The sequence below is a fragment of the Pseudophryne corroboree genome, chromosome 2, assembly GCF_028390025.1.
Source record: "Pseudophryne corroboree isolate aPseCor3 chromosome 2, aPseCor3.hap2, whole genome shotgun sequence".
NCBI lineage: Eukaryota > Metazoa > Chordata > Amphibia > Anura > Myobatrachidae > Pseudophryne > Pseudophryne corroboree.
The window spans coordinates 745,630,359-745,655,061 of record NC_086445.1 but is presented as its reverse complement, the minus strand read 5'-3'; the positions used below and the strand labels follow the sequence as shown (position 1 = coordinate 745,655,061).

Here is a 24,703-nt window from a genome sequence, read left to right as displayed (position 1 = left end):
TCAAATATCCAGGTTGCTCTTCATATCCTAAGTTTGTTTTTCAGAATGTAATGGGTCTTAAAAACTGTGGCGGTGTGCCGGTATGGTATGACATTGTGCTGTATGGTACTTTCCTACCATTTTAAGTCAATTATCCAGCTTGCTCTTAATATCCTAACAGTTTCTATTTCAGAATGTATTGTGTTTCTTAAACTATGTGGTATTGTGTTGTATGGTGTGACATTATGCTGTATGGCTTTTTTTTCTTTGTCCTGACAATTTGAGTAAAATATCAAGCTTGCTCCTAAAATCCTAACCGTTTTCTTTTCAGAATTTAATGGGTCTATAAAACTATGTGGTATTGTGCCATATGGTGCTTTCCTAACCTTTTGAGTGAAATATCCAGCTTGTTCTTAATATCCTAACAGTTTTCTTTTCAGAATGTAATGAGTTGCCAGGCAACGTGTGACTCGTTTCCAGGCCACCGCCGGTTCCAGCGTACTAACGTCATCTGAAGCGACCTCAGTGGACGGACGCCACGCGGGAAGCTGACCGGACCTGGCTTTTTCCAGCGGCGGGGGTTATTTGTATTTAGGTAAGTTAGTTTTGCCTTTTTCTTTTTGTTTTGAAATCGGTACCTGCGTGTACCGAAACTTTGCCTAAGTAGCCGCTGTCATGATATTTTGCATGAGTTAAATTCATGTTTATTACTTGGAGTGCCGCAGTTTTCCTCTATCTACTGCATCATCCATTTACTGAAGGCACCCTCCTACTATTGTTCCTGAGAGCAATGAGTGCGGGTACATATACTGGACTGTTCATTGTGAGTCACACTTACCAAGTATTTCAAAGAAAAGATGATACCGCGAGGCTTCCGCTGCTGTAATGCACCAACTATTGGCCGCCATAGTCCCGAATTCAGCCAACAATGGATCGGGATTGTGAATAAATGTGGTCTAGATTTAATGCTGTTGGTCGTTAAGTAATCCGAAAAAGAATTTAATCTCGTTAGAGATAAAATACAAAAGCTTCAAACAAACAGTGCTGTTGCATTATCTGACGATGTGGGCACTGACTGGCACTCCAAGATCAAATCTACAATGGAACTATATCAAAAGGAATTGACCAAATTTAAACTAAGAAAATATGATACAGTGGTACAAGACTTCGAAACCAACAGGGTCTATCATTGGTTGATGGGTGGAGATCGTTTTTCTATGTGACCACAGAAAGGTGGATCTCGTCAGGGCTGGCGTCAACGCCGTGAAAATAGGGGAAGGGAGACTTTGACCTCCAATAGCGACAGTGATTTTAAAATCAGAGATTCTGACGACCCTTTAGAAGGGACCTCCACCTCCACAGAAGGACATATCAAGAAAACAAAAGATCAGGCCGTCAAGTCATAGCCACCCATCGCGGGGGTCAAAACACGCGGCAAAAAAGAAGTTCCCTCCCAAAATAAAAAATTATTTACAATCTCTCCTCCCATGTCCTTACAGAGACTGAGGAGAAGGTTCTTAATAAGGGCCTCTCATTTGTCCCCACTAATAAGCACAATGATCTCAAGTGGAATATAGACCTTCATCAGTTTTCTTGAACACTCCGTTTACAGGAGCATTTTCAGCTTTCCATCGAGGAACCCATCACTTCTCCAACTCAACAATTTTTGAGGAAAAGGTGTTGCTCTGTGTTCGATCCCATTTCACAGAATACCTTCATACAAACTTTCACCAGAATGACTGATGATTCGGTCCATAAATTTGTGCAAGCTGTACAACATTACAACTTAAGTAATCGACACAAAGCATTAAAAAAATCTTTTGGGGTATAGAGATATTGTTATCCATCCAGCGGACAAGGGGGGGTGCTATCGTGATCCAGAATTTAGGGGACTATGGGGTATATGCAATTGCTGTCGAATTTCTGGAATTGTCGAATTCCGGAACTTTTTCGCCCAAAAAAAAAAAATCGACAATGCAATGCAGTACTTTACGTCAAAAAACGGTCATTCAAAATTCGACTTTTGGAAATTCGACTTTTGTCAAATTCGACTTTTTTGCAATGGTACAAATGCTGCAATTCGACAAAAGTATATTCAATTCAAGTTTGGAAATTCGACAACAGTGCTTTTAGACAGCAAATTCGCCATTTTCAGTCTGCCACACTTTGGTGGGTGAAACTAATAAAAAAAAATTAAAACATGTTTTTTTTGGTGTTTTTTTTTTTTGTAATAGCATATCTATTTATATTTGAAGGGATTATCTACTTGGTTTGTCTTTTTTTGACTCACAAGTATTATTTAATTGATTTTTTAAAAGAATATTTTTTTCTTCAATCTCCTGAGGGAAATGTACCCATGATTCCACAGTTTTACCCAGGATACACTTCTGCAAAGCACCTCCTATCTCCTCACTCCCGGTGTGGAATCACTCATTCCCTGATACACCAATGCTTGTCCGGGAATGTTTGGATGTGTAGTGACGCAAGTGCCGGAGGATTGCATTTGGGCCCACTGTAACCTGCTTGTGTCGTGTTGATTGTACCTCTTCTTTCTCTGACGTCCTAGTGGATGCTGGGGACTCCGTAAGGACCATGGGGAATAGCGGCTCCGCAGGAGACTGGGCACAAAAGTAAAGCTTTAGAACTACCTGGTGTGCACTGGCTCCTCCCCCTATGACCCTCCTCCAAGCCTCAGTTAGATTTTTGTGCCCGAACGAGAAGGGTGCACACTAGGTGGCTCTCCTGAGCTGCTTAGTGAAAAGTTTAGTTTTAGGTTTTTTATTTTCAGTGAGACCTGCTGGCAACAGGCTCACTGCATCGAGGGACTAAGGGGAGAAGAAGCGAACTCACCTGCGTGCAGAGTGGATTGGGCTTCTTAGGCTACTGGACATTAGCTCCAGAGGGACGATCACAGGCCCAGCCATGGATGGGTCCCAGAGCCGCGCCGCCGGCCCCCTTACAGAGCCAGAAGACAGAAGAGGTCCGGAAAATCGGCGGCAGAAGACGTCCTGTCTTCAACAAGGTAGCACACAGCACTGCAGCTGTGCGCCATTGCTCTCAGCACACCTCACACTCCGGTCACTGAGGGTGCAGGGCGCTGGGGGGGGGCGCCCTGAGACGCAATAAAAACACCTTGGATGGCAAAAAATGCATCACATATAGCTCCTGGGCTATATGGATGAATTTAACCCCTGCCAGAATACATAGAAAAACGGGAAATAGGCTCCGCCCCCTTACCGGCGGCCTTATCTCCTCAGCACACTGGCGCCATTTTCCCTCACAGCTCCGTTGGAGGGAAGCTCCCTGGCTCTCCCCTGCAGTCACTACACTACAGAAAGGGTTAAAAAAGAGAGGGGGGCACTAATTACGCGCAGTATTAAAAGATACAGCAGCTATAATGGGAAAAACACTTATATAAGGTTATCCCTGTATATATATAGCGCTCTGGTGTGTGCTGGCAAACTCTCCCTCTGTCTCCCCAAAGGGCTAGTGGGGTCCTGTCCTCTATCAGAGCATTCCCTGTGTGTGTGCTGTATGTCGGTACGTTTGTGTCGACATGTATGAGGAGAAAAATGATGTGGAGACGGAGCAGATTGCCTGTAATAGTGATGTCACCCCCTAGGGGGTCGACACCTGAGTGGATGAACTGTTGGAAGGAGTGTCAGCTCTGTATAAAAGACAGTGGTTGACATGAGACAGCCGGCTACTCAGCTTGTGCCTGTCCAGACGTCTCATAGGCCGTCAGGGGCTCTAAAGCGCCCGTTACCTCAGATGGCAGATATAGACGCCGACACGGATACTGACTCCAGTGTCGACGGTGAAGAGACAAATGTGACTTCCAGTAGGGCCACACGTTACATGATTGAGGCAATGAAAAATGTTTTACACATTTCTGATAATACGAGTACCACCAAAAAGGGGTATTATGTTCGGTGAGGAAAAACTACCTGTAGTTTTCCTGAATCTGAGAAATTAAATGAGGTGTGTGATGAAGCGTGGGTTTCCCCCGATAACAACTGATAATTTCTAAAATGTTATTGGCATTATATCCTTTCCCGCCAGAGGTTAGGGTGCGTTGGGAAACACCCCCTAGGGTGGATAAAGCGCTCACACGCTTGTAAGAACAAGGGCTCTACCCTCTCCTGAGATGGCCGCCCTTAAGGATCCTGCTGATAGAAAGCAGGAGGGTATCCTAAAATGTATTTACACACATACTGGTGTTATACTGCGACCAGCAATCGCCTCAGCCTGGATGTGCAGTGCTGGGTTGGCGTGGTCGGATTCCCTGACTGAAAATATTGATACCCTAGATAGGGACAGTATATTATTGCCTATAGAGCATTTAAAAGATGCATTTCTATATATGCGTGATGCACAGCGGAATATTTGCCGACTGGCATCAAGTCTAAGTGCGTTGTCCATTTCTACCAGTAGAGGGTTATGGACACGACAGTGGTCAGGTGATGCGGATTCCAAACGGCATTTGGAAGTATTGCCTTATTAAGGGGAGGAGTTATTTGGGGTCGGTCTTTCAGACCTGGTGGCCACGGCAACAGCTGGGAAATCCACGTTTGTACCCCAGGTCGCCTCTCAACATAAGAAGACGCCGTATTATCAGGCGCAGTCTTTTCGTGGGCAAGCGGGCAAAAGGTTCCTCATTTCTGCCCCGTGACAGAGGGAGAGGAAAAAAGGCTGCAGAAATCAGCCAGTTCCCAGGAACAGAAGCCCTCTCCCGCCTCTGCCAAGCCCTCAGTATGACGCTGGGGCTTTACAAGCAGAATCAGGCACGGTGGGGGCCCGTCTCAATGAATTTCAGCGCGCAGTGGGCTCACTCGCAAGTAGACCCCTGGATCCTTCAGGTGATATCTCAGGGGTACAAATTGGAATTCGAGACGTCTCCCCCTCGCCGTTTTCCTAAAGTCGGCTTTACCGATGTCTCCTTCTGACAGGGAGGCAGTTGTGGAAGCCATTCACAAGCTGTATTCCCAGCAGGTGATAATCAAGGTACCCCTCCTGCAACAGGGAACGGGGTATTATTCCACTCTGTTGGGGTACCGAAGCCGGACGGCTCGGTGAGACCGATTCTAAATCTAAAATCTTGAACACTTACATACGGAGGTTCAAATTCAAGATTGAGTCACTCAGAGCAGTGATTGCGAACCTGGAAGAAGGGGACTACATGATGTCTCGGGACATCAAGGATGCTTACCTTCATGTCCCAATTTACCCTTCTCACCAAGGGTACCTCAGGTTTATGGTACAGAACTGTCACTATCAGTTTCAGACGCTGCCGTATGGATGGTCCACGGCACCCCGGGTCTTTACCAAGGTAATGGCCGAAATGATACTCCTTCGAAGGAAGGGAATTTTAGTTATCCCTTACTTGGACGATTCCCTGATAAGGGTAAGATCCAGGGAACAGTTGGAGGTCGGTGTAGCACTATCTCAGGTAGTGTTGCGGCAGCACGATTGGATTCTCAATATTCCAAAATCGCAGCTGATTCCGACGACTCGTCTTCTGTTCCTAGGGATGATCCTGGACACAGTCCAGAAAAAGGTGTTTCTCCCGGAGGAGAAAGTCAGGGAGTTATCCGAGCTAGTCGGGAACCTCCTATAACCGAGCCAAGTCTCAATACATCAATAAAATGGTTCTGGGAAAAATGGTGGCTTCCTACGAAGCAATCCCATTCGGCAGATTCCACGCAAGAATTTTCCAGTGGGACCTGCTGGACAAATGGTCCGGGTCGCATCTTCAGATGCATCAGCGGATAACCCTGTCACCAAGCACAAGGGTGTCTCTCCTGTGGTGGTTGCAGAGTGCTCATCTTCTAGAGGGCTGCACATTCAGGACTGGGTCCTGGTGACCACGGATGCCAGCCTGCGAGGCTGGGGAGCAGTCACACAGGGAAGGAATTTCCAGAGCTTATGGTCAAGCCTGGAGACATCACTTCACATAAATATCCTGAAGCTAAGGGCCATTTACAATGCTCTAAGCTCAGCAAGACCTCTGCTTCAAGGTCACCCGGAGTTGATCCATTCAGACAACATCACGGCAGTCACCCACGTAAACAGACAGGGTGACACAAGAAGCAGGAGGGCAATGGCAGAAGCTGCAAGGATTCTTCGCTGGGCGGAAAATCATGTGATAGCACTGTCAGCAGTATTCATTCCGGGAGTGGACAACTGGGAAGCAGACTTCCTCAGCAGACACAACCTCCACCCGGGAGAGTGGGGACTTCACCCAGAAGTCTTCCACATGTTTATAAAACTCGACAAGTATTGCGCCAGGTCAAGGGACCCTCAGGCAATAGCTGTAGACGCTCTGGTAACACAGTGGGTGTACCAGTCAGTGTATGTGTTCCCTCCTCTGCCTCTCATACCAAGGTACTGAGAATTATAAGATGGAGAGGAGTAAGCACTATATTCGTGGCTCCGGATTGGCCAAGAAGGACTTGGTAACCGGAACTTCAAGAGATGCTCACGGAGGATCCGTGGCCTCTACCTCTAAGAAGGGACCTGCTCCAGCAAGGACCCTGTCTGTTCCAAGACTTGCTGCGGTTGACGGCATGGCGGTTGAACGCCGGATCCTGAAGGAGAAAGGCATTCCGGATGAAGTCATTCCTATACTGATCAAAGCCAGGAAAGATATAACCGCAAAACATTATCACCGCATTTGGCGAAAATATGTTGCGGGGTGCGAGGCCAGTAAGGCCCCGACGGAGGAATTTTCAGCTAGGTCGATTCCTACATTTCCTGCAAACAGGAGTGTCTATGGGCCTGAAATGGGGGTCCATTAAGGTTCAAATTTCGGCCCTGTCAATTTTCTTCCAAAAAGAACTAGCTTCAGTCCCTGAAGTTCAGACGTTTGTGAAAGGGGTACTGTATATACAGCCTCCTTTTGTGCCTCCAGTGGCACCTTGGGATCTAAATGTAGTTTTTGGGTTCCAAAAGTCACATTGGTTTGAACCACTTAAATATGTGGAGTTAAAATATCTCACATGGAAAGTGGTCATGCTGTTGGCCCTGGCCTGGGCCAGGTGCGTGTCAGAATTGGCGGCTTTATCCTGTAAAAGCCCTCATCTGATTTTCCATTCGGACAGGGCGGAATTGAGGACTTGTCCTCAGTTTCTCCCTAAGGTGGTTTTCAGCGTTTCACCTGAATCAACCTATTGTGGTGCCTGCGGCTACTAGGGACTTGGAGGACTCCAAGTTGCTAGACGTTGTCAGAGCCCTGGAAATATAGGTTTCCAAGACGGCTGGAGTCAGAAAATCTGACTCGTTGTTTATTCTGTATGCACCCAACAAGCTGGGTGCTCCTGCTTCTAAGCAGACTATTGCTCGTTGGATTTGTAGTACAATTCAGCTTGCACATTCTGTGGCGGGCCTGCCACAGCCAAAAATCTGTAAAAGCCCATTCCACAAGGAAGGTGGGCTCATCTTGGGCGGCTGCCCGAGGGGTCTCGGCTTTACAACTTTGCCGAGCAGCTACTTGGTCAGGAGCAAATACGTTTGTAAAATTCTACAAAATTGATACCCTGGCTGAGGAGGACCTGGAGTTCTCTCAATGGTGCTGCAGAGTCATCCGCACTCTCCCGCCCGTCTGGGAGCTTTGGTATAATCCCCATGATCCTTACGGAGTCCCCAGCATCCACTAGGACGTCAGAGAAAATAAGAATTTACTTACCGATAATTCTATTTCTCATAGTCCGTAGTGGATGCTGGGCGCCCATCCCAAGTGCGGATTGTCCGCAATACTGGTACATAGTTATTGTTACCAAAAAAAAAAAAAAAATCGGGTTATTGCTGTAGTGAGCCATCTTTTCTAGAGGCTCCTCTATTATCATGCTATTAACTGGGTTTAGATCACAAGTTATATGGTGTGATTGGTGTGGCTGGTATGAGTCTTACCCGGGATTCAAAATCATTCCTTATTGTGTACGCTCGTCCGGGCACAGTATCCTAACTGAGGCTTGGAGGAGGGTCATAGGGGGAGGAGCCAGTGCACACCAGGTAGTTCTAAAGCTTTACTTTTGTGCCCAGTCTCCTGCGGAGCCGCTATTCCCCATGGTCCTTACGGAGTCACCAGCATCCACTACGGACTATGAGAAATAGAATTATCGGTAAGTAAATTCTTATTTTTCAGTACCAGGGTGACACTTTACCAATAGCTGGAACCTCATACGGTTCTCTTCCACAGGTCTTGCGGTGTATCCTTCCCAAGTGGCGTGGATGTGAAGAGACACATTTCCCCTGAGGTTCCATGGGCGACCTACTTGTGATGTGGACCTGACCCTCCGCCATGTAGCAGACAACCCCCCTCAGGTGAGATGCATTTCCCTAAACTCCCTTTTGTCCAAAATCACCCCGGCATGTCCAAAGTGCAGCCCTCCGGCACTTGCAAAACTGCACATCCAATCATTCCCTGATACACCAATGCTTGTCCAGGAATGTTTGAATGTGTAGTGACGCAAGTGCCGGAGGATTGCATTTGGGCCCACTGTAACCTGCTTGTGTCGTGCTGATTGTACCTCTTCTTTTCAGTACCAGGGTGACACTTTACCAATAGCTGGAACCTCATACTGTTCTCTTCCACAGGTCTTGCGGTGTATCCTTCCCAAGTGGCGTGGATGTGAAGAGACACACAGTTCCCCTGATGTTCCATGGGCGACCTACTTGTGTACAATTCAACTGCATATCAAATACTTTTAATAAAAACCACAGAAAACTTCTCTTTTTAAAAATTTATTGAAGAAAAATTGGATTTTATTTTTGAAATAAAAATTGAAAGTTAATTAAAACAAAAAAGTAGTTTGTTCTTCTTTACATTCTTTTCTTGTGTAGATAGATATCTGTGGGGAAAAATAAAAAAAGTATATTAAGTAAAGACACTAAAGTCATGTTCATTTCTTTCCCAAGAAAATTTGTGGAACCACACAGCCCAGCATGACCAATTGCTGGGCTGTGTGGTTCCACAAAGGCATGCGGTCCAAAGTGAAATAGTGGTGTCAGTGGTCAGCACTTTGACACGCTAACATTTGTGGAACCACACAGCCCAGCATGACCCATTGCTGGTCTGTGTGGTTCCACAAAGGCATGCGGTCCAAAGTGAAATAGTGGTGTCAGTGGTCAGCACTTTGACACGCTAACATTTGTGGAACCACACAGCCCAGCATGACCCATTGCTGGGCTGTGTGGTTCCGCAAAGGCATGCGGTCCAATAGTGGTGTCAGTGGTCAGCACTTTGACACGCTAACATTTGTGGAACCACACAGCCCAGCATGACCCATTGCTGGGCTGTGTGGTTCCACAAAGGCATGCGGCCCAAAGTTTCTTGAATATATACATTGAAACATGGCTCTACTCACCTTGGTACGCACAACACGAACTTATGCCGTCCACTTCAATTTTCCACCCAATCCTATGAATAAGCCAAAAACACACACTAGTGAATAGTAAATTCACACAACAGTGAAAGAATATTGTACACCATTACAAAAAGTATTTTTTGGGTAGAAGAGTGGTATCAGAATAGCTCTTTGGCCCATCATACATGTAGCCACAAGGAGCTTTCATCCGTTACCACACGCGCCCGCATACATGCCCGCGCATGTATGCCTACACAAAGCTCCTTGGTAGTACCCGGTCACGGGTGGGGAAGCCCAACACAGATAAAACAATAGTAAGAAAGAAAAAAAAACTAATGGGAGGGGAAGAAAGGGATACATGAAAAACATATAAGTAAATAAAAAAATACGACCGGGCTTATGGTGGAAGTCTGTCCGGATCCTGGTGTTCCTCCTGGTGGGGCGTTGATGTCCTGGGAGGCTGGGTAGTGCGTTGACTGGGCCTCTGTGCCCATGCGGCTGTAGATGTAGCGGCCGGTGGTGGAGGCATCTGGTGGGTGGGGTACATCCCTGTATAGCCCTGGTACATCTGTGACTGTCTGTACTGGGATGGTAGTTGAGGAAGGGTACGAGGCGTCCTTGTGGCTTGCGACGGCGGAAATGGTGGATCACCAGCGTGTTGATGAGCTGGTTCTGGGAGCTTATCATAGATCATCTGCAGTGTTGTTGCGATGAGCTGTTGGCTGGATGAGGATTGTCGATGGCTCTCCGACATGTTGGTATTGCTGTGTGCCAGGCATGCTGTGTTCTCCACGAGCCGGCTCATGGATTCGGACAGAATATGAAGGATGTCCATAGTCTCCCTATGATCTTCCATTCTGACCTGTAGCAATGTGGCCGTGCTGTCGGCAAGAGCCTTCTGCATTTCAAGCAGACTGTTTGACATCTTCTCCATTGTCCTCTCAATGTTGTCCAGTCTGCCTCCAACGACATTTGTGTACGTATCCTGGCGGGAAGTAATCTCCGATGCCAGGGTGTGAACCCTCTGAACAGTTGAGGGATTCTGCCCTTCCTGAACGTCTGCCACCACTTGCATTTGGGCAGCTGAAAAGAAAATTAGAAAAAATTATACACATTCATCATACATTTGTTTGAAGTCTCACAATTCTATTTACTCACACAGGGATGTAGCAACTGCAGCCTGCTGCACTTCCACCTCGTCATCCTCTGACGACTCCTGTAGGAGGAGATCCGGCCTGTAGTAGGAACCAATCCCCGAAGCTAGTCCGCTGCTGGTCTGTGGCACCACTGTTTGCAAAAGAATTTTTTTTTTAAGTTCATAAACTATACAAAACTGCTGCACACCCCCCCCCCCCCCCCCCACACCCCCAAAAATTAAATACAAACCTTCTCCATCCTGTGGTGCCGATGCTCCAGGAGCTTCACTTGTCCTCGTTTCTGAAGACTTTTCAAGGGTCTGGCTGGATACGTCTGCACGGCTGTCCTCAAACCCAAGAAAAGTCTCGTCTGTTAACCCTGTAGACTCAAACAGATCGGGTGATGGGTCCACAAGGGTTGTGTCTTGAGGCTCTTCAGTCACAGTCCCAGAGCTCCTGGAGAGACGACGATCTGGTGATGGCCTGCGCGCAGGAGCTGTAGTTTGGCGCCCATCTTGTGGTGTGGTTGCCGACGGTGTCTGGTGCACAGGTGACAAACTGCGCGATGACTATCTGTGGCGCACAGGTGAAGATCTGCGCGCTCCTGATGCTTGCTGCGCAGGTGACGGCCCGCGCGCTGCTGCCGATGCCTGCTGCGCAGGTGTTGGTCCGCGCGCTGGCGATGTCCTGCGCGCAGGTGATGTCCTCTGGGCAGGCCTGTCTGAAAAAAAAACACATTAGCAAATACAAAACAATTTTTTCGTTAGTACAGCTCATCTGAATGTATTCTTACCATCAGGCCTCCTTTTGGACTGCTTGTCTCCCGTCTTCTTCCGTCTTCTGGGCGGTTCTTCCTCCTCGGGAAAGCCAGCAGGATGGCTAGAGTCCACACCTCCGCGAACTCCTTCGACCATGGCAGGGTTCATGCGCCTTCTAATAACGTTCTCCTAGGGTAGCCACTTCAGATTGAGAGCCGGGCCACCTCCCGTAGTTGTCTCATGTCGGCGCTGAATCCCCATCTTCTTCTTGGTCTGTCTGCGGCAATCACTGTACCGCTTCATGCAGTTTCTGGTGCTCCGGCGGTTTCCAGATACTGCAGTGACTTGGCTCGCGATGGCATCCCAGATGTTTCGCTTTGTCTTAGCTGCTGTGGTCTGTGCCCTTTGTCCTACAGAACGTCGTAGGACCTGTCGACGCCATCCACTAGGGCACAGTTTTTCACCTCAGTGTATCTGGGTCCACGCGGCTTTTTCGGTCCTGCATCTTCACCAGAGGCTTCCTCCTCCGACTGCTCCTCTGGCTGGCTTCTTGCCTTTAGGGATTGAAAAAAAAAACATGCATTTAATAAGATCGGTATGTACCTGTGAGTGTCAGTATCCCTGGCATTGCGCACATATACCTGTAGGTGTGCATGGCAGTGCGCAAACTAGGGTGGGTCAAGTTGGATGCTATTTGTCTGCAGGTGTTGTCAGTACCTTTCTACTAGGCTTTTTCTTAGACTTCTCATGGGCCCTTGACGACCGCGGCTGGTCACTGCATGCCTGGTCGGTCGTATCCTCCTCCCGGGTCGGCTCCCACTCCTCGTTGCTATGCAGGGATAGATCCGAGTGGGTGGGGGAAGGGGGGGATTGGGTCCGCTTGTCCCTGGACATCTCTGTTTTAAAAAGAACAAGAACAAAATATATATATATATATATATATATATATATATATATATATATATATATATATATATATATATTTACAAATTTAACACATTACATAATTAAATGCAATCACATGTCATGCTGCTGGGACCCCAGTTCTCAAGCAGGACCAAAGAAAAAAAAAAAAAAAAAAATTTGTAAAAAAAAAAACCCTGTACAAGCATCCCTGCACATACTGGAAATCAACCATGGCTGACACACACTAGCCAAAAAGCATCCCTGCACACTCAGGAGGTACACCAGAGCTAAAATAGGGAAAAAAACATGTTTGGCAGACAACCGACACCACATGTCGACCTCATGTGAGACAGAAACTTGCTCCAAATCACCCAAAACTAGCCAAAAAGCATCCCTGCACACTCAGGAGGTACACCAGAGCTAAAATAGGAGAGAAAAAACATGTTTGGCAAACGACACCACATGTCGGCCGCATGGCCAACCAAACTTGCACCAAATCACCCCAAACTAGCCAAAAAGCATCCCTACACACTCTGGAGGTACACCAGTGCTAAAATAGGAGGGAAAAAACATGTTTGACAAACAAACACCACATGTCGACCACATTGCTACCGACACACACTAAAATCAGCCCAAACTAGCCAAAAATCAATCCTGCAAATGCTGGAGGTACACCAATGCAAATGCAAGACCCAAAAAGTCATTTTAAGAAGAAAAAAAAAAAACGTGAAAAACTACCCCAAAACACAAAAATCCACAAAAAAATGCAGCAAAACAAGCAGGAGCTATACACATACCCAAACACCCCATGTACACCTCATGGCAACCCCCACTACACAAACACATACATGCAACACCAGACCCACATGTGGTACTTACCTACAAATGTTGTAAAAGCTCCTAAAATGGCTCTCCTCCGGGGTAACAGGTATCCTCCTGTCTGTCCTGGAATAAAGCCTGCTGGGGTGTCCAAACGATACCACAGCAAACAACCAATTTGCTAGCTCTGCACCTCCTCACACCTCTCTGCAGGTTCACAAAATGGCTGCAGAGCACGCAGCAAACCAGCCCTAATAAAGGGCTGCTTTCGGCGGGAAGTCTAATTCGGGACGCCCACTACTCGCCGAGTGGGCCGTTAGCCGCCAAGGGGTGTGTCGAATCCGTTTTGCATTGCATATGGTGAATTCATGGTCCCGGCGGCAGGGCTGCGGCTGTCGAGTGCAGGCGAATTTTTAACGGACGAAAAAAAGGCGCGATTCGCCCGGGATTGCATATACCCCTATATGTCTGAAATTGAACGTCAACTTTTGGACACAGAAGTTTACCAGAAACTTGATGCTGACCCTACCCACCAATATCAAACTGAATTAACTACCATTATGCAACAGGCCAGATCTGATAGCCATCTGGATGATGCACTCCTGGCGGCTCTTCAACAACCCTTTCCGGTGGACACCATTCTATATACTGTTCCCAAAATTCACAAGGACCCGATACACCCCCTGGATGCCCCATTATTTCAGCCAAAGATTCTCTACATCAGCTCATTGCAATGTATCTCGACAGTTTCCTGCAACCATATGTGATTCGACATGATAGACTGATTAAAGACACCACAAGCTTTTTAAATCGTCTAGCTGGTATTGGTACCATCCCAGAAGATACCTTCTCATGCACATTGGACATTAATAGTGTTTACTTGTCGATTCCACACCAACAAGGGTTACTTGCAGTAAGAACTTTCTATATCAAAGAGGGGATTGCGGACTTGTACATTGAGGTATTCATGAAACTTCTTGAACTCGCACTAACCTGCAACTACTTTATCTACATTGGCGCATTCTACAGACAACTGTCAGAATGCGCCATTGATACTAACGTCGCGCCTAGTTACGCAAATATCTTCATGTTCCTCGAAGAAGAGTCAATGTTCTTCTCTACTCCAGATACTACCAGGTACATTAAAGACTACATGTGTTATATTGATGACCTCTTCATCCTATGGACAGGGGATGAAAAGACTCTTCTACGCCTTATTGAAGATATCAATATACGACTGTCAACTATCGGGATCACGTCCAATTACAGCAATACATTCATTCATTATCTAGATGTTAAGGTGTCCATTGAAGATTACCTACTGAGCACCGAAGTATTTTCAAAACCAACGGATCGGACCACATTATTACTATCTTCCAGTTTCCATCCGAAACCTTTAAGGAGAGGGCTGCCAAAATCCCAAATGATACGAGTGGCTAGAATTGCAAGTAATCGAGAGATGCAGGAACCAGTATAGACACTGTCATTGACAAGTTTGTCGTCGGGGTCTATAATTTAATTGATTTAAAGAAACAGAAAGTGGAGGTATTAGCAATGGATAGGAACCAACTGCTTACACCAAAAGTCAAAGATAAAAAATCAGTGATCCCTTGGAAGATGGAGTATGCATCATCCAGCCAAGTGGTACAGCGGGCAAGTCGTGCCCTATGGCCTATAGTAGCTATAGTAACCTACAATGTTTTAAATCCAAGAGGCCCATGGCCTGTTACACTAGAGGCTGGAATCTTAGACATGGTGGTCCATATGGACATTACTGGATTTGCTAAACCTACTCCTCCTCCTCATTTTCTGTCCAAACCTCCTGGCTGCTATAAATTTCCTAGTTGTACTACTTGCCCTCATATGATCACGGGACCTTCATTTAAACATCCACATACTTCAAGGATCATCTCCATCAATCATACTCTCTCGTGTCATTCCACCCACGTGATCTATATTATCATTATGCCCATGTCATTTATATTACGTGGGCAAAACCATTCGTACAGCACGTGAGCGAATGGCCCTTCATCAGTCCTCAATTGGAAAAGCTATAGCCAGTGGTAATTCAGATCAACCAGTGGCTCGTCATTTTCAAAAGCTAGGACATCCTCTCTCGTCTCTCAAACATATGTTAATTGATCACGTTCCAGCTTCTCTAAGAGGCGGGGATCGGAATGGAAAACTTTTAAGATGTTAAATGAAATGGATACACTATCTAAGTACAGTGTCTCCAGCGGGTTTGAATGAACATTATAATTGGAACACTTTTCTTTGATCTGCTATTTATTCTACTCAAAAATTATGTTGCGTAAGATACCACCCATATGTTTATTCATAGAGATGTAGTTCTCCAATGGATGGGAGGAGCACCTTATCCATAATAAGTTTTTCTATTTTTGACTTAGTATTTAGTCAGCTACTACTGTATATCACTATTTCTAGGTCTACATGTCCTTTTATCTAAGTGATTGTGTTGTTTTTGTCTTTATTTTTTCTTTTAGGCGCTGTGGGAGGCCGGTGAGGCAATGCAGCTGCAGGCGTTTGGTTGCCAGGCAACGTGTGACGCGTTTCCAGGACACCGCTGGCGCCAGCGGACTGACGTCATCGGAAGCGACCACAGTGGACGGACGCCACGCAGGAAGCTGACTGGACACGGCTTCCTCCAGCAGCGTTTTCTTTTTTTGTATTTAGGTAAGTTAGTTTTGCCTTTTTCTTTTGTTTTGTATTTCCGTCTGTCAGCATGGGGCTTGAAAACGGTACCTGCGTGTACCGAAACGTTGCCTAATTAGCCGCTGTCGTGATATTTTGCATGATTTAAATACATGTTTATTACTTGGAATGCGGCAGGTTTCCTCTATCTTATCTCTCTCTCTGTGTGTGTGTGTGTGTGTGTGTGTGTATATATATATATATATATATATATATATATACAGGTTGAGTCTCCCTTATCCAAAATGCTTGGGACCAGAGGTACTTTGGATATCGGATTTTTCCGTATTTTGGAATAATTGCATACCATAATGAGATATCATGGTGATGGGACCTAAATCTAAGCACAGAATACATTTGTTACATATACACCTTATACACACAGCCTGAAGTTCATTTAATACAATATTTTTAATAACTTTGTGTATTAAACAAAGTTTGTGTACATTGAGACATCAAAAAACAAAGGTTTCACTATCTCACTCAAAAAAGTCCGTATTTCGGAATATTCCGTATTTAGGAATATATGGATATGGGATACTCAACCTGTGTGTGTGTGTGTGTGTGTGTGTGTGTGTGTGTATATATATATATATTTTGTTTGTACTGTTTGTTGTGCTTTACCTTAGTGCCTTTTGTTCCCTGTGACGCCACGCAGTTTGAATCGAGCTCGGAGTTCAAAAAATAAAAATATAGATCTGTTTGCACTGTTCTGTGCACTGTACCCCAGTACTCTGTGGCAATATTTCGTAGATGTGCTATAAACTGCCATGTGCTTGTGCCACTGCTGTGTCGCTTAGCAACCAGCCAGCTTCATACATGCTTATTTTTGAAAGAGCATTTCAGGGAGACTGTGAAAGTAACACCTATTTGCTCAGATGTGTATTGCTATATCTGAGAGGCGAGTCATTAAAATGATTTACAAAAAAGCTCCATATACTGTAAGTGGCCACGAGAAACCTTATTTAAAATGCATGTAGCTATAGGGATCACTGTGCCTTATAACCAATGCAGGGAAATGGCATTGATGAGCCCATTTGAATGTATGTATCTCTGATTTCTTTTCCCCCAATAATGTAACAGCTACAAAATGGGGATAAAGTGCAATCAGGGAGATTGATAGACTATTCAGGGAGATTGCTTCTATTTCAGGGTGTCTCCTGCAGAATGCGGGAGGGTAGGCTACTATTCTTTTAAACCAATTAGGATTATCCAGAAAACGGCACTGAACAGGCTACATGCCCTCCTGATGTCAGTGGTCAGCTGACCAAGTCTTCAAATAACAGCAGATGACATGCCCCTTCCCCTAAAAGGAGTCAAGGACCGGGAATGGTGGCTGGATGCTGTAGACACTCTGCCATGGTGGACAGAGACAGGACAAAGGACATGATAAATGACACTGCGCCCTTTTTTTGCGCAGAATAAGCAGATGATGGTCACAATTTTCTGATATACAATAAACTGTGAATAAAGATTAGTAACTACTATCACTTTGCTTGTTGTTTATTAATATGATGACTAGTCATTTACCACAAGCTATACAGTATTAAAAGAAAAGCAATACTCCATCACACAAGAAAAATGTTAATATAAAATAAGATAACACACCAGCAATACAATAAAAAAAAGAATAAATAAAAAAAAAATCTGTACATACATCCCATTATGCTTTAGGATATTATTACAGCCATTTAAGAGTAAACAAATTAGTGCAACATTAGCATAATTGGTCAGACATCCGTACATCAGAAGTCTTAACACAGGGGGAAGGGTGTAGTTGTGGCAAAATGCTGGTATGACCACTCCCCTGGTGGGCAGAAAAAAAAAGAAAAGAAAAAATTATACTGCATGCTGTTGGAACATCTGCTTCCACAGTATGCGGGCGGCACTGCGACACGTCCCAATTCCTGCAGCAACAAACCCAACACCCCCCTTCCTTCCCTGATTTGGGATGTATATCCTGACTGTGGGACAGTCCTGTCAAAAGCGGTATGGTTGGCATCTATGAATTGGACAAAAATAATTTAGAAAAACTTTCTTATATTAAAAAGTCCTTGCCTTCAGATATAAGTGGCGGAGTAGTGCAATACTAAGACAAAGTACATCATACCCTCCAACATTTTACACACAAAATTCGGTACAAATTAGGAAAGGGGGCGTGGACACAGTTAAAAGGAGGTGTGGCCATGACCCTTTTCCTATACTTTCAATGGAAGTTTGGAGAGCCAAAAATCGGTACAGACCTTAAAAAATTTTTAAAAAAAAGGTACTGTACCCACTAAAAAGGTACAGTTGGAGGGTATGAGTACATATGTATTTTATAGTAGCCTACCCTCCTGCATTCTGCAGGAGACACCCTGAAATAGCAGCAATCTTCCTGAGCCCCTGCATAGGCCATCAATCTCCCTGTTTACACCTTATCCCCATTATGTAGCTGTTACATTATTGGAGAAAGAGAAATCAAGAGATACATACATTCAAATGGGCTCATCAGTGCCATTTCATTGCATTGGTTATAAGGCACAGTGATCCCTATGGCTATATGCACTTTAAATAAGTTTTCTCATGGCCACTTACAGTATATGGGACCTCTTGTAAAACGCAATAAACAAATCCAGTAAAAAAATCAGTGTCTTTTCTCCAACAAGTAGATTTTACTAATATTGTTGCTCATTTACATTTGGATGTCGGTTATGTTTGTGTTTGACACACCTCTGAGATGTAGTAGTACACATCCGCGCTGATAGGTGTTACTTTCACATCTCCCTGACAAGTAGGCACGTACAGTATGCTGCATTTCCTCCTGATCGGCCTTGCAATCAATACAGCGTACTGCAACAGACACAAGTGCACCTGGACTGCAGCCTTGCCAGTCAGGGGAAAATGTATTATTTTTATTTTACAAAAGTCAAGTGTGTGAGGAGTTGGGAAGAGAATCTTGAAGGGAAGGGGAGGAAAGGGGGGGGGGGAGGTCGGCTGAAGCACTGGCTGGAGTACCAACTAAGAAACATTTTACAGGCTCTTCATGGAAACCTGAAAAAGTATACTAAAACTATGGAAGCACATCCTCATTAGGAGAATACAACTGCATGCCTCCCAACTGTCCCGATTTTCTCCTGGGGCAGTCACTGCTCTGCTTAACAGAGCAGCGGTGAATAGAGGGGGAGGAGGCATGCCAGCAGCTTACAGAGCGCTGGGCATGCCCCCTCAGTGTCAAAAACCGGAGGCGTTTCATGTGATCGTGGCACTACCATGAAGCCACGCCCCTTTCCCGTAGGCCATGACCCTATTCAAAATTGTCCCTCCTCAACTGTTCCACATGTTGGGAGGTATGCAACTGATGTGTACTGGCATAGCGCCCTATAGCATGCGATTTGCACACACTAAAAGGAATTCCTCAAACTAATATGACAAGCGTTTACTAATGCATTGGCAGTTATGATTATGAGGTATGTTTCCGAAAATAATTTTAGGGGAGAAAAAAAGGCTGTTTTCATGGGGTCCCCGCAAACATAAAGCATCCCCAGACTCTATGAAGGGGGACCCTCCATTTTCAATTGCAAAAGTAGCACCCATAACAGCTCTATGATGGCTTCTAATTATGAAATTTACCAGGCTCTGGAATGCTTGGTCCCAGTAGCTATGACCATTAGACCATGATGACCTACTGTATTGCGTCTTTTCCAGAGAGGTATTCAGACCATGATGACCTACTGTATTGCGTCTTTTCCAGAGAGGTATTCAGACCATGATGGCCCATGCTGGGGGAACACTATGGGGTCGATTCTATTCGGCAACTAATGAATAGCGCCGGGAATTAGCTCCCGACGCTATTCAATTCAGCAACTAGTTACGTCGGCGATGGCCCGTTCTCGCCGACAAAACAGGTTGAATTGTCGGGAGAACGGGCATTCTCCGACTTAACTCCCCGGCGCGAGGCTGATTCCCGACAGAATCAGCCTCGCGCCGGCCGCGAGGCAGCACTTTTGTCGGGTTTCTCTTCTCATCCCCCGGGGATGAGAGAAGAATTCCCGACAATTGCAGGTAATTAGTTGCTGAATTGAATAGCGTCGGGAGCTAATTCCCGGCGCTATTCATTAGTTGCCGAATAGAATCGACCCCTATGTGTCGCTAGATGGTCCATACCCTGAGCAAAGTGTTACCTATGATTTTACTTCCAACTCTTCGTCAGAACAGATTTCTCGTAAGATCTGTTCCGAAACTTCAGGCATGATAAATTCTGGCACAAAATTGCATTACCGCACATTTTAGGAGCAAAAATATCATACCACAACCACATTTTAAATGTGGATTGAGATAAATGAGTCCTTATGTATCTATATACCCATGTATCTTTAAATCAGAGTTTAGACGGTTTTCTTAACTTCATTGGGCCTAATTAAGAGTTGTACACTATTCCACAGCCGCAAGGAAGTGGCTGTGCAATACAGCTAATATGCAAATGCAGCAGGAGGCGTCTGGTGTAAATAGCCACCTCCTGCCTGCTACCGTGATCCGCTGGTGCATCTCAAGATCTCTGCATAGATGCTGTGCACATGGCATCTAAACAGTGCAGGGAAGTGAGCCAGTGGCTCTCCAGCTGCTCGGGGAGAGCTGGGCACGCCTCCAAAAAAGAAAAAACCCGGGGATGTTACACGAGGCCATGACCTCCAGCCAGAGGCCACAACCCCATCCAGCCAAGGCCATGCACCTTTTTGGGTCCTGCCTTGCTGCCATCACACATTGGTAGGTATGAGTACCGTGTTTCCCCGATAATAAGACTGTCTTATTTATTTTTTTTCAACAAAAAACACCATAGGGCTTATTTTCGGGGTAGGGCTTATTTTACAGCCACCATGCCCCAGTCCTGCTTTTACAGCCCCCAGTCCTCCTTTTACAGCCACCATGCCCCCTTACAGCCACCATGCCCCCAGTCCTGCTCCTCACCTACAGCACTTTCCAGTTCCAGTTTCCAGTTGTTCTTCTTGCTTTCCGCCGGCGCCGCTGCTACTCCGCTCAAGCCGTGTACAGAAGCCGCGTGATGTGCGCGGTGACATCATGAGCAGGCAGCATCCCTGGGACTGGGAGCTGGAGTCTTCAACGGCTGATACAGTACCCCTCAAGCAGGGCGGCGGTGAAGGGGGTTAGCGGGGGTGGAGCTGGGGGCATTAAATTTAGTGCAAGGACTCGGGTAATGGGAATTTTGATAGGGCTTATTTTCGGGGTAGGGCTTATTCTGGACCAGTTTCCAAAAGCAAGGGTAGGGCTTATTTTCGGGGTAGGGCTTATTATCGGGGAAACACGGTATATAGGTGCGGAACTTTCCCATCTAAAGTTAATACAGCATCTGTAGTCATTAGGTAATATAAACTTTTAATGCACTAATTCAGGGACTATGCTTAATTTTTACCTTTTTTGCACTTTAAAGGGATTATTTTGTTTAATAAAACAATACTTTACTTAGAATTAAATGGCTTTACTGTACCATTATAAACCAGCCTGTCAAAAAGAGGAAGTAATTATTCAGTGAGAAAGTCAAGATACCCGCTAGCTGAGCTGCCGCTTTGCATGGTGAAATTGTTCTGTTTTGTATTGTAATGAATAAGGCACATATTGTACATCTTACTGCGATATGCACAGGGAAGAGGAGCCTCTGTATGACCAGGGTATGTACTGTGCATCTATACTCTGAAATGACCATGTGTTTTGTAACTGCTGGATTTTATCGTAATGGTTTTCCTTAATGTGTATTCTAAAGATATACATTAAGCTTATTGAGACCTGTCCATTTAATGACCAACCTAATAAGACAGTTGCGGCTCTCTGGATGCAGCCTATTTGCCTAATGTGTGGTACACACTTGGCCAATGGATTGGCTGTATGTCTGACTAGCCGACTGACCGATTTGGAAAGTATGTGGCACAGCATACACACTTCCCAGTTGGCTTACTGATACGTCTGGCCACAGGAACCAGTAGTGATGTCCAGAGCCGGCCCTAACCAATATAATGCCCTAGGCAAGATTTCTCTGGCTGGGTCCACAGGATAACATTGGGATATTGTCGAGCGACAGTGAAAATGGCACCAACACGGTCACGAGCTTTCTGGCCTCCCAGGATGTATTGGGGCCTCCACTATATAGTCCCGCCCACTGACTCAGTCAGATCAGTTTTTTGCTTGGTGCGGCATGAAGCCGCATGGTCACAGGGCTGCTGTGAGAGCAGCCTCAAGCTTTTATTATTTTATTTTATAGACTTACTATATTTTTTTTTTGAGCGACTTCTCTTAACAGCGTCTTAAACGCATACTAGAAAGAGTCGCTCCAACAACTCCCCACCAGGTCGCAACAACGCTTACCTTCGGGTATAAGTGCTGTCTCGACGGGCGTCTGTGTCGGATGTTCTAGCAGGTCCAGCAGACGTAACCAGGCTGTGGCCGGAGCATGGGGAGACGGTGAGTCTATGGACTTCCTCTTACTAGAGGGGTCAGGACACAGCTACACTGATTTTGGTGGAGACTACAAACAGTGTGTTGATGCGCCGAACATCTAGAGTGCGACAGCGCTACGCTCCGGGGATCATAGGCGCCAGGACTAGGTAGAGGCCGCGATCCTGGGAGTTTAAGTCAACAGGGGGATTCCGACGCTCTCCTGGCCGTCCCTCCTCCGAGTTCATGGCCAGTTCCCACGGGTTTCTCGTTTCATGAACTAAATGACCTCACTTCCGGCTCAGACGCTACCACGAGGGTACTCGGTCGCAGCTTAGACGCTGCGGTTGTGTACACTGGAGATAAACCCGCCCAGACCGAGTCGCAGGCCTAAGCGTCTGCATACACGTGGAAGTCGCTCAGCGTCCGTGTCCGTTGGTGAGCGTCCGTTATCAGTTATCAAGAGTGGCAGTGTACACCAGTAGCGTCTGAATCCACTCAGCGTCTTACGAACGTATTTGCTTGGATAGGTAAGTGTGGTGAGTCTCCCTGTATCCCGCTCTACGGAGGCAGGGTATACAGTACTAAAAATTCTCTCTACTTCTTAGTATGCATTGTTAATTTTTAGTACCTATTGCATATTAGACCTGTACATTACTGTATTTTCTGCATGCTATGTTGAAAATAGAACCAGTTTAAAACAGAAGTACAATTTTCCTACTTATGTATAAGTTGTTATGGAGGTTGTATTCTCATATGGCAATGTCTAATGCTTTAACATGTGACTGCTAGCATGTGTGCTGACTTTTCTGTGTAATGTCAGACCTGTTCTGACCCTCAAATCAGGTGCACTGTGGTCAGATTGATCTCACCTCTATATACTGACATATAGGGTGATTTTCAGTCACAAATTGTGTAGTCAATAACAGGTTAATACCATGTCTGAGCGGCAAAAGTGATGAGGAGAATTTATCAAGCACTCCTACAGCCCTAACATGCTTATCTTGTAAGTCAGGGGTAATTGATATGAATCAATTGGTCACTTATGAGGGTTTGTGTGCAAACTGTTTCGCTTTTCAGCGAAGTAAAAAACAGGAGTTGGTTCAACCACCAACAGAGCCACCATGGAATATGTTCGCAAAGACTCTGTCTTCAATAGCGGACAGGTTAGCTCCCGTAGCACCACCTCAAGGGTTAGGTTACACTATGAACCCATACTTGCAGCTCCCTACCTATGGTTTGGTTCCAGTAGCCTCTACAAGCAACCAAGGAGCAGGTAAGACTAAGACAGATACGTCTGTGTGGCAGACTACACAAGATGATACATCGGATGATGATGATACAATAGATTCAACTCCGTATGATGATCAGTCGCAGAGCTTTAGTTCAGAAGATGTAGCTGAACTTATTAATGCTGTGAAGGCTGTACTCTCGTTGGAAGAGCCAGCCAAGACAGTGTTAAAGGCTAAAGCACCTGTATTTAAACGAACAAAATCAGTGAAAGCTGAATTCCCAGCGTCAGATGAGCTGATGGAAATGATGGATGAGTCTTGGGCAGCGCCCAGTAAAAAGTATAAGATTCCTAAGAGATGGGATTCTTATTATCCATTTCCTGCTGTGGATTGTTCGAAAAGAGAAGTTCCTTCAAAAGTAGATGCACATGTTCTGCGACTCGTGCATAAATCTGCTTTACCACTGTCATCTACCTCATTGAATGATGTCACAGACAGAAGGGTAGATAGCCTGTTGAAAAATATTTTTTCTCTAGTAGGAGCAGTGGTAAGACCTGCTATGGCTTCGGCCTGGGTAGCAAAGGCAATGGGCGAATGGATAGAGGAACTAGAGAATGACATCCCTTCTACTAGGGAGCAAGAGGATCGTTTTTGCCGTTTAAGACAATCTGCTCAGTATTTGGAAGAAGCAGCAATTGATGTAGGCACAGTTGCTTCTAAAGCTTCAGCCTTGACAGTAGTCGCTTGCAGAGCAGTTTGGCTACGGACCTGGAAGGCAGATGCGGAGTCCAAGAAAGAATTGGAAGCATTGCCTTTTGTCGGTAATATATTATTTGGAAAACCTTTATCGGATATCCTAGAATCAGAGGCTGAATCGAAAAAGGTCAGATTTCCGGCTGCTTATAACCCTAAGTCCAAGGGTTTAAAATTTTGCTCATTTCGTTGACAAAGCAAAGCGAAAGCTAAAGAGGAGCCTAAGCAACCCAAGTTTAAATCCAGGGGTAGGAAGCAGTGGGCTAGCAAAAAGCCAGCTTCCAAACCTGAACAGAAACCGTCAGCCTGAAGAGACGGGCCTCCGCCTGGAGGATTCCTGGGTTGGGGGCCGACTCCTTCTTTTTGCACACATATGGCAACAGTCAACAGCAGATGCTTGGGTGCAGAAGGTGGTAGTATCTCAGGGGTATGGGTTCCCATTCAGGAGGCAGCCTCCTCAAATATTTTTTTGCACCAGCCCGTCTCGTATAGAGTCGAAGGCCAATGCCCTGCAAGAAGCAGTCCAAAAATTACTGCAGTCAGGTGTGATTGTCCCAGTACCTCCATCACAAAGGGGACAGGGGTTTTACTCCAATCTATTTCTAATCCAGAAATCA

The 24,703-nt window shown here is 45.7% G+C and overlaps 1 long non-coding RNA gene across 1 annotated transcript; it reads left to right on the top strand.

The window, feature by feature from the left end:
- Positions 1-224: 224 nt before the first annotated feature.
- On the top strand, positions 225-8,690 carry LOC135051161 (uncharacterized). The gene is made up of 3 exons (XR_010242082.1): positions 225-574; positions 8,177-8,301; positions 8,575-8,690. It is a non-coding gene; the product is annotated as an uncharacterized LOC135051161 (long non-coding RNA).
- Positions 8,691-24,703: the final 16,013 nt, after the last annotated feature.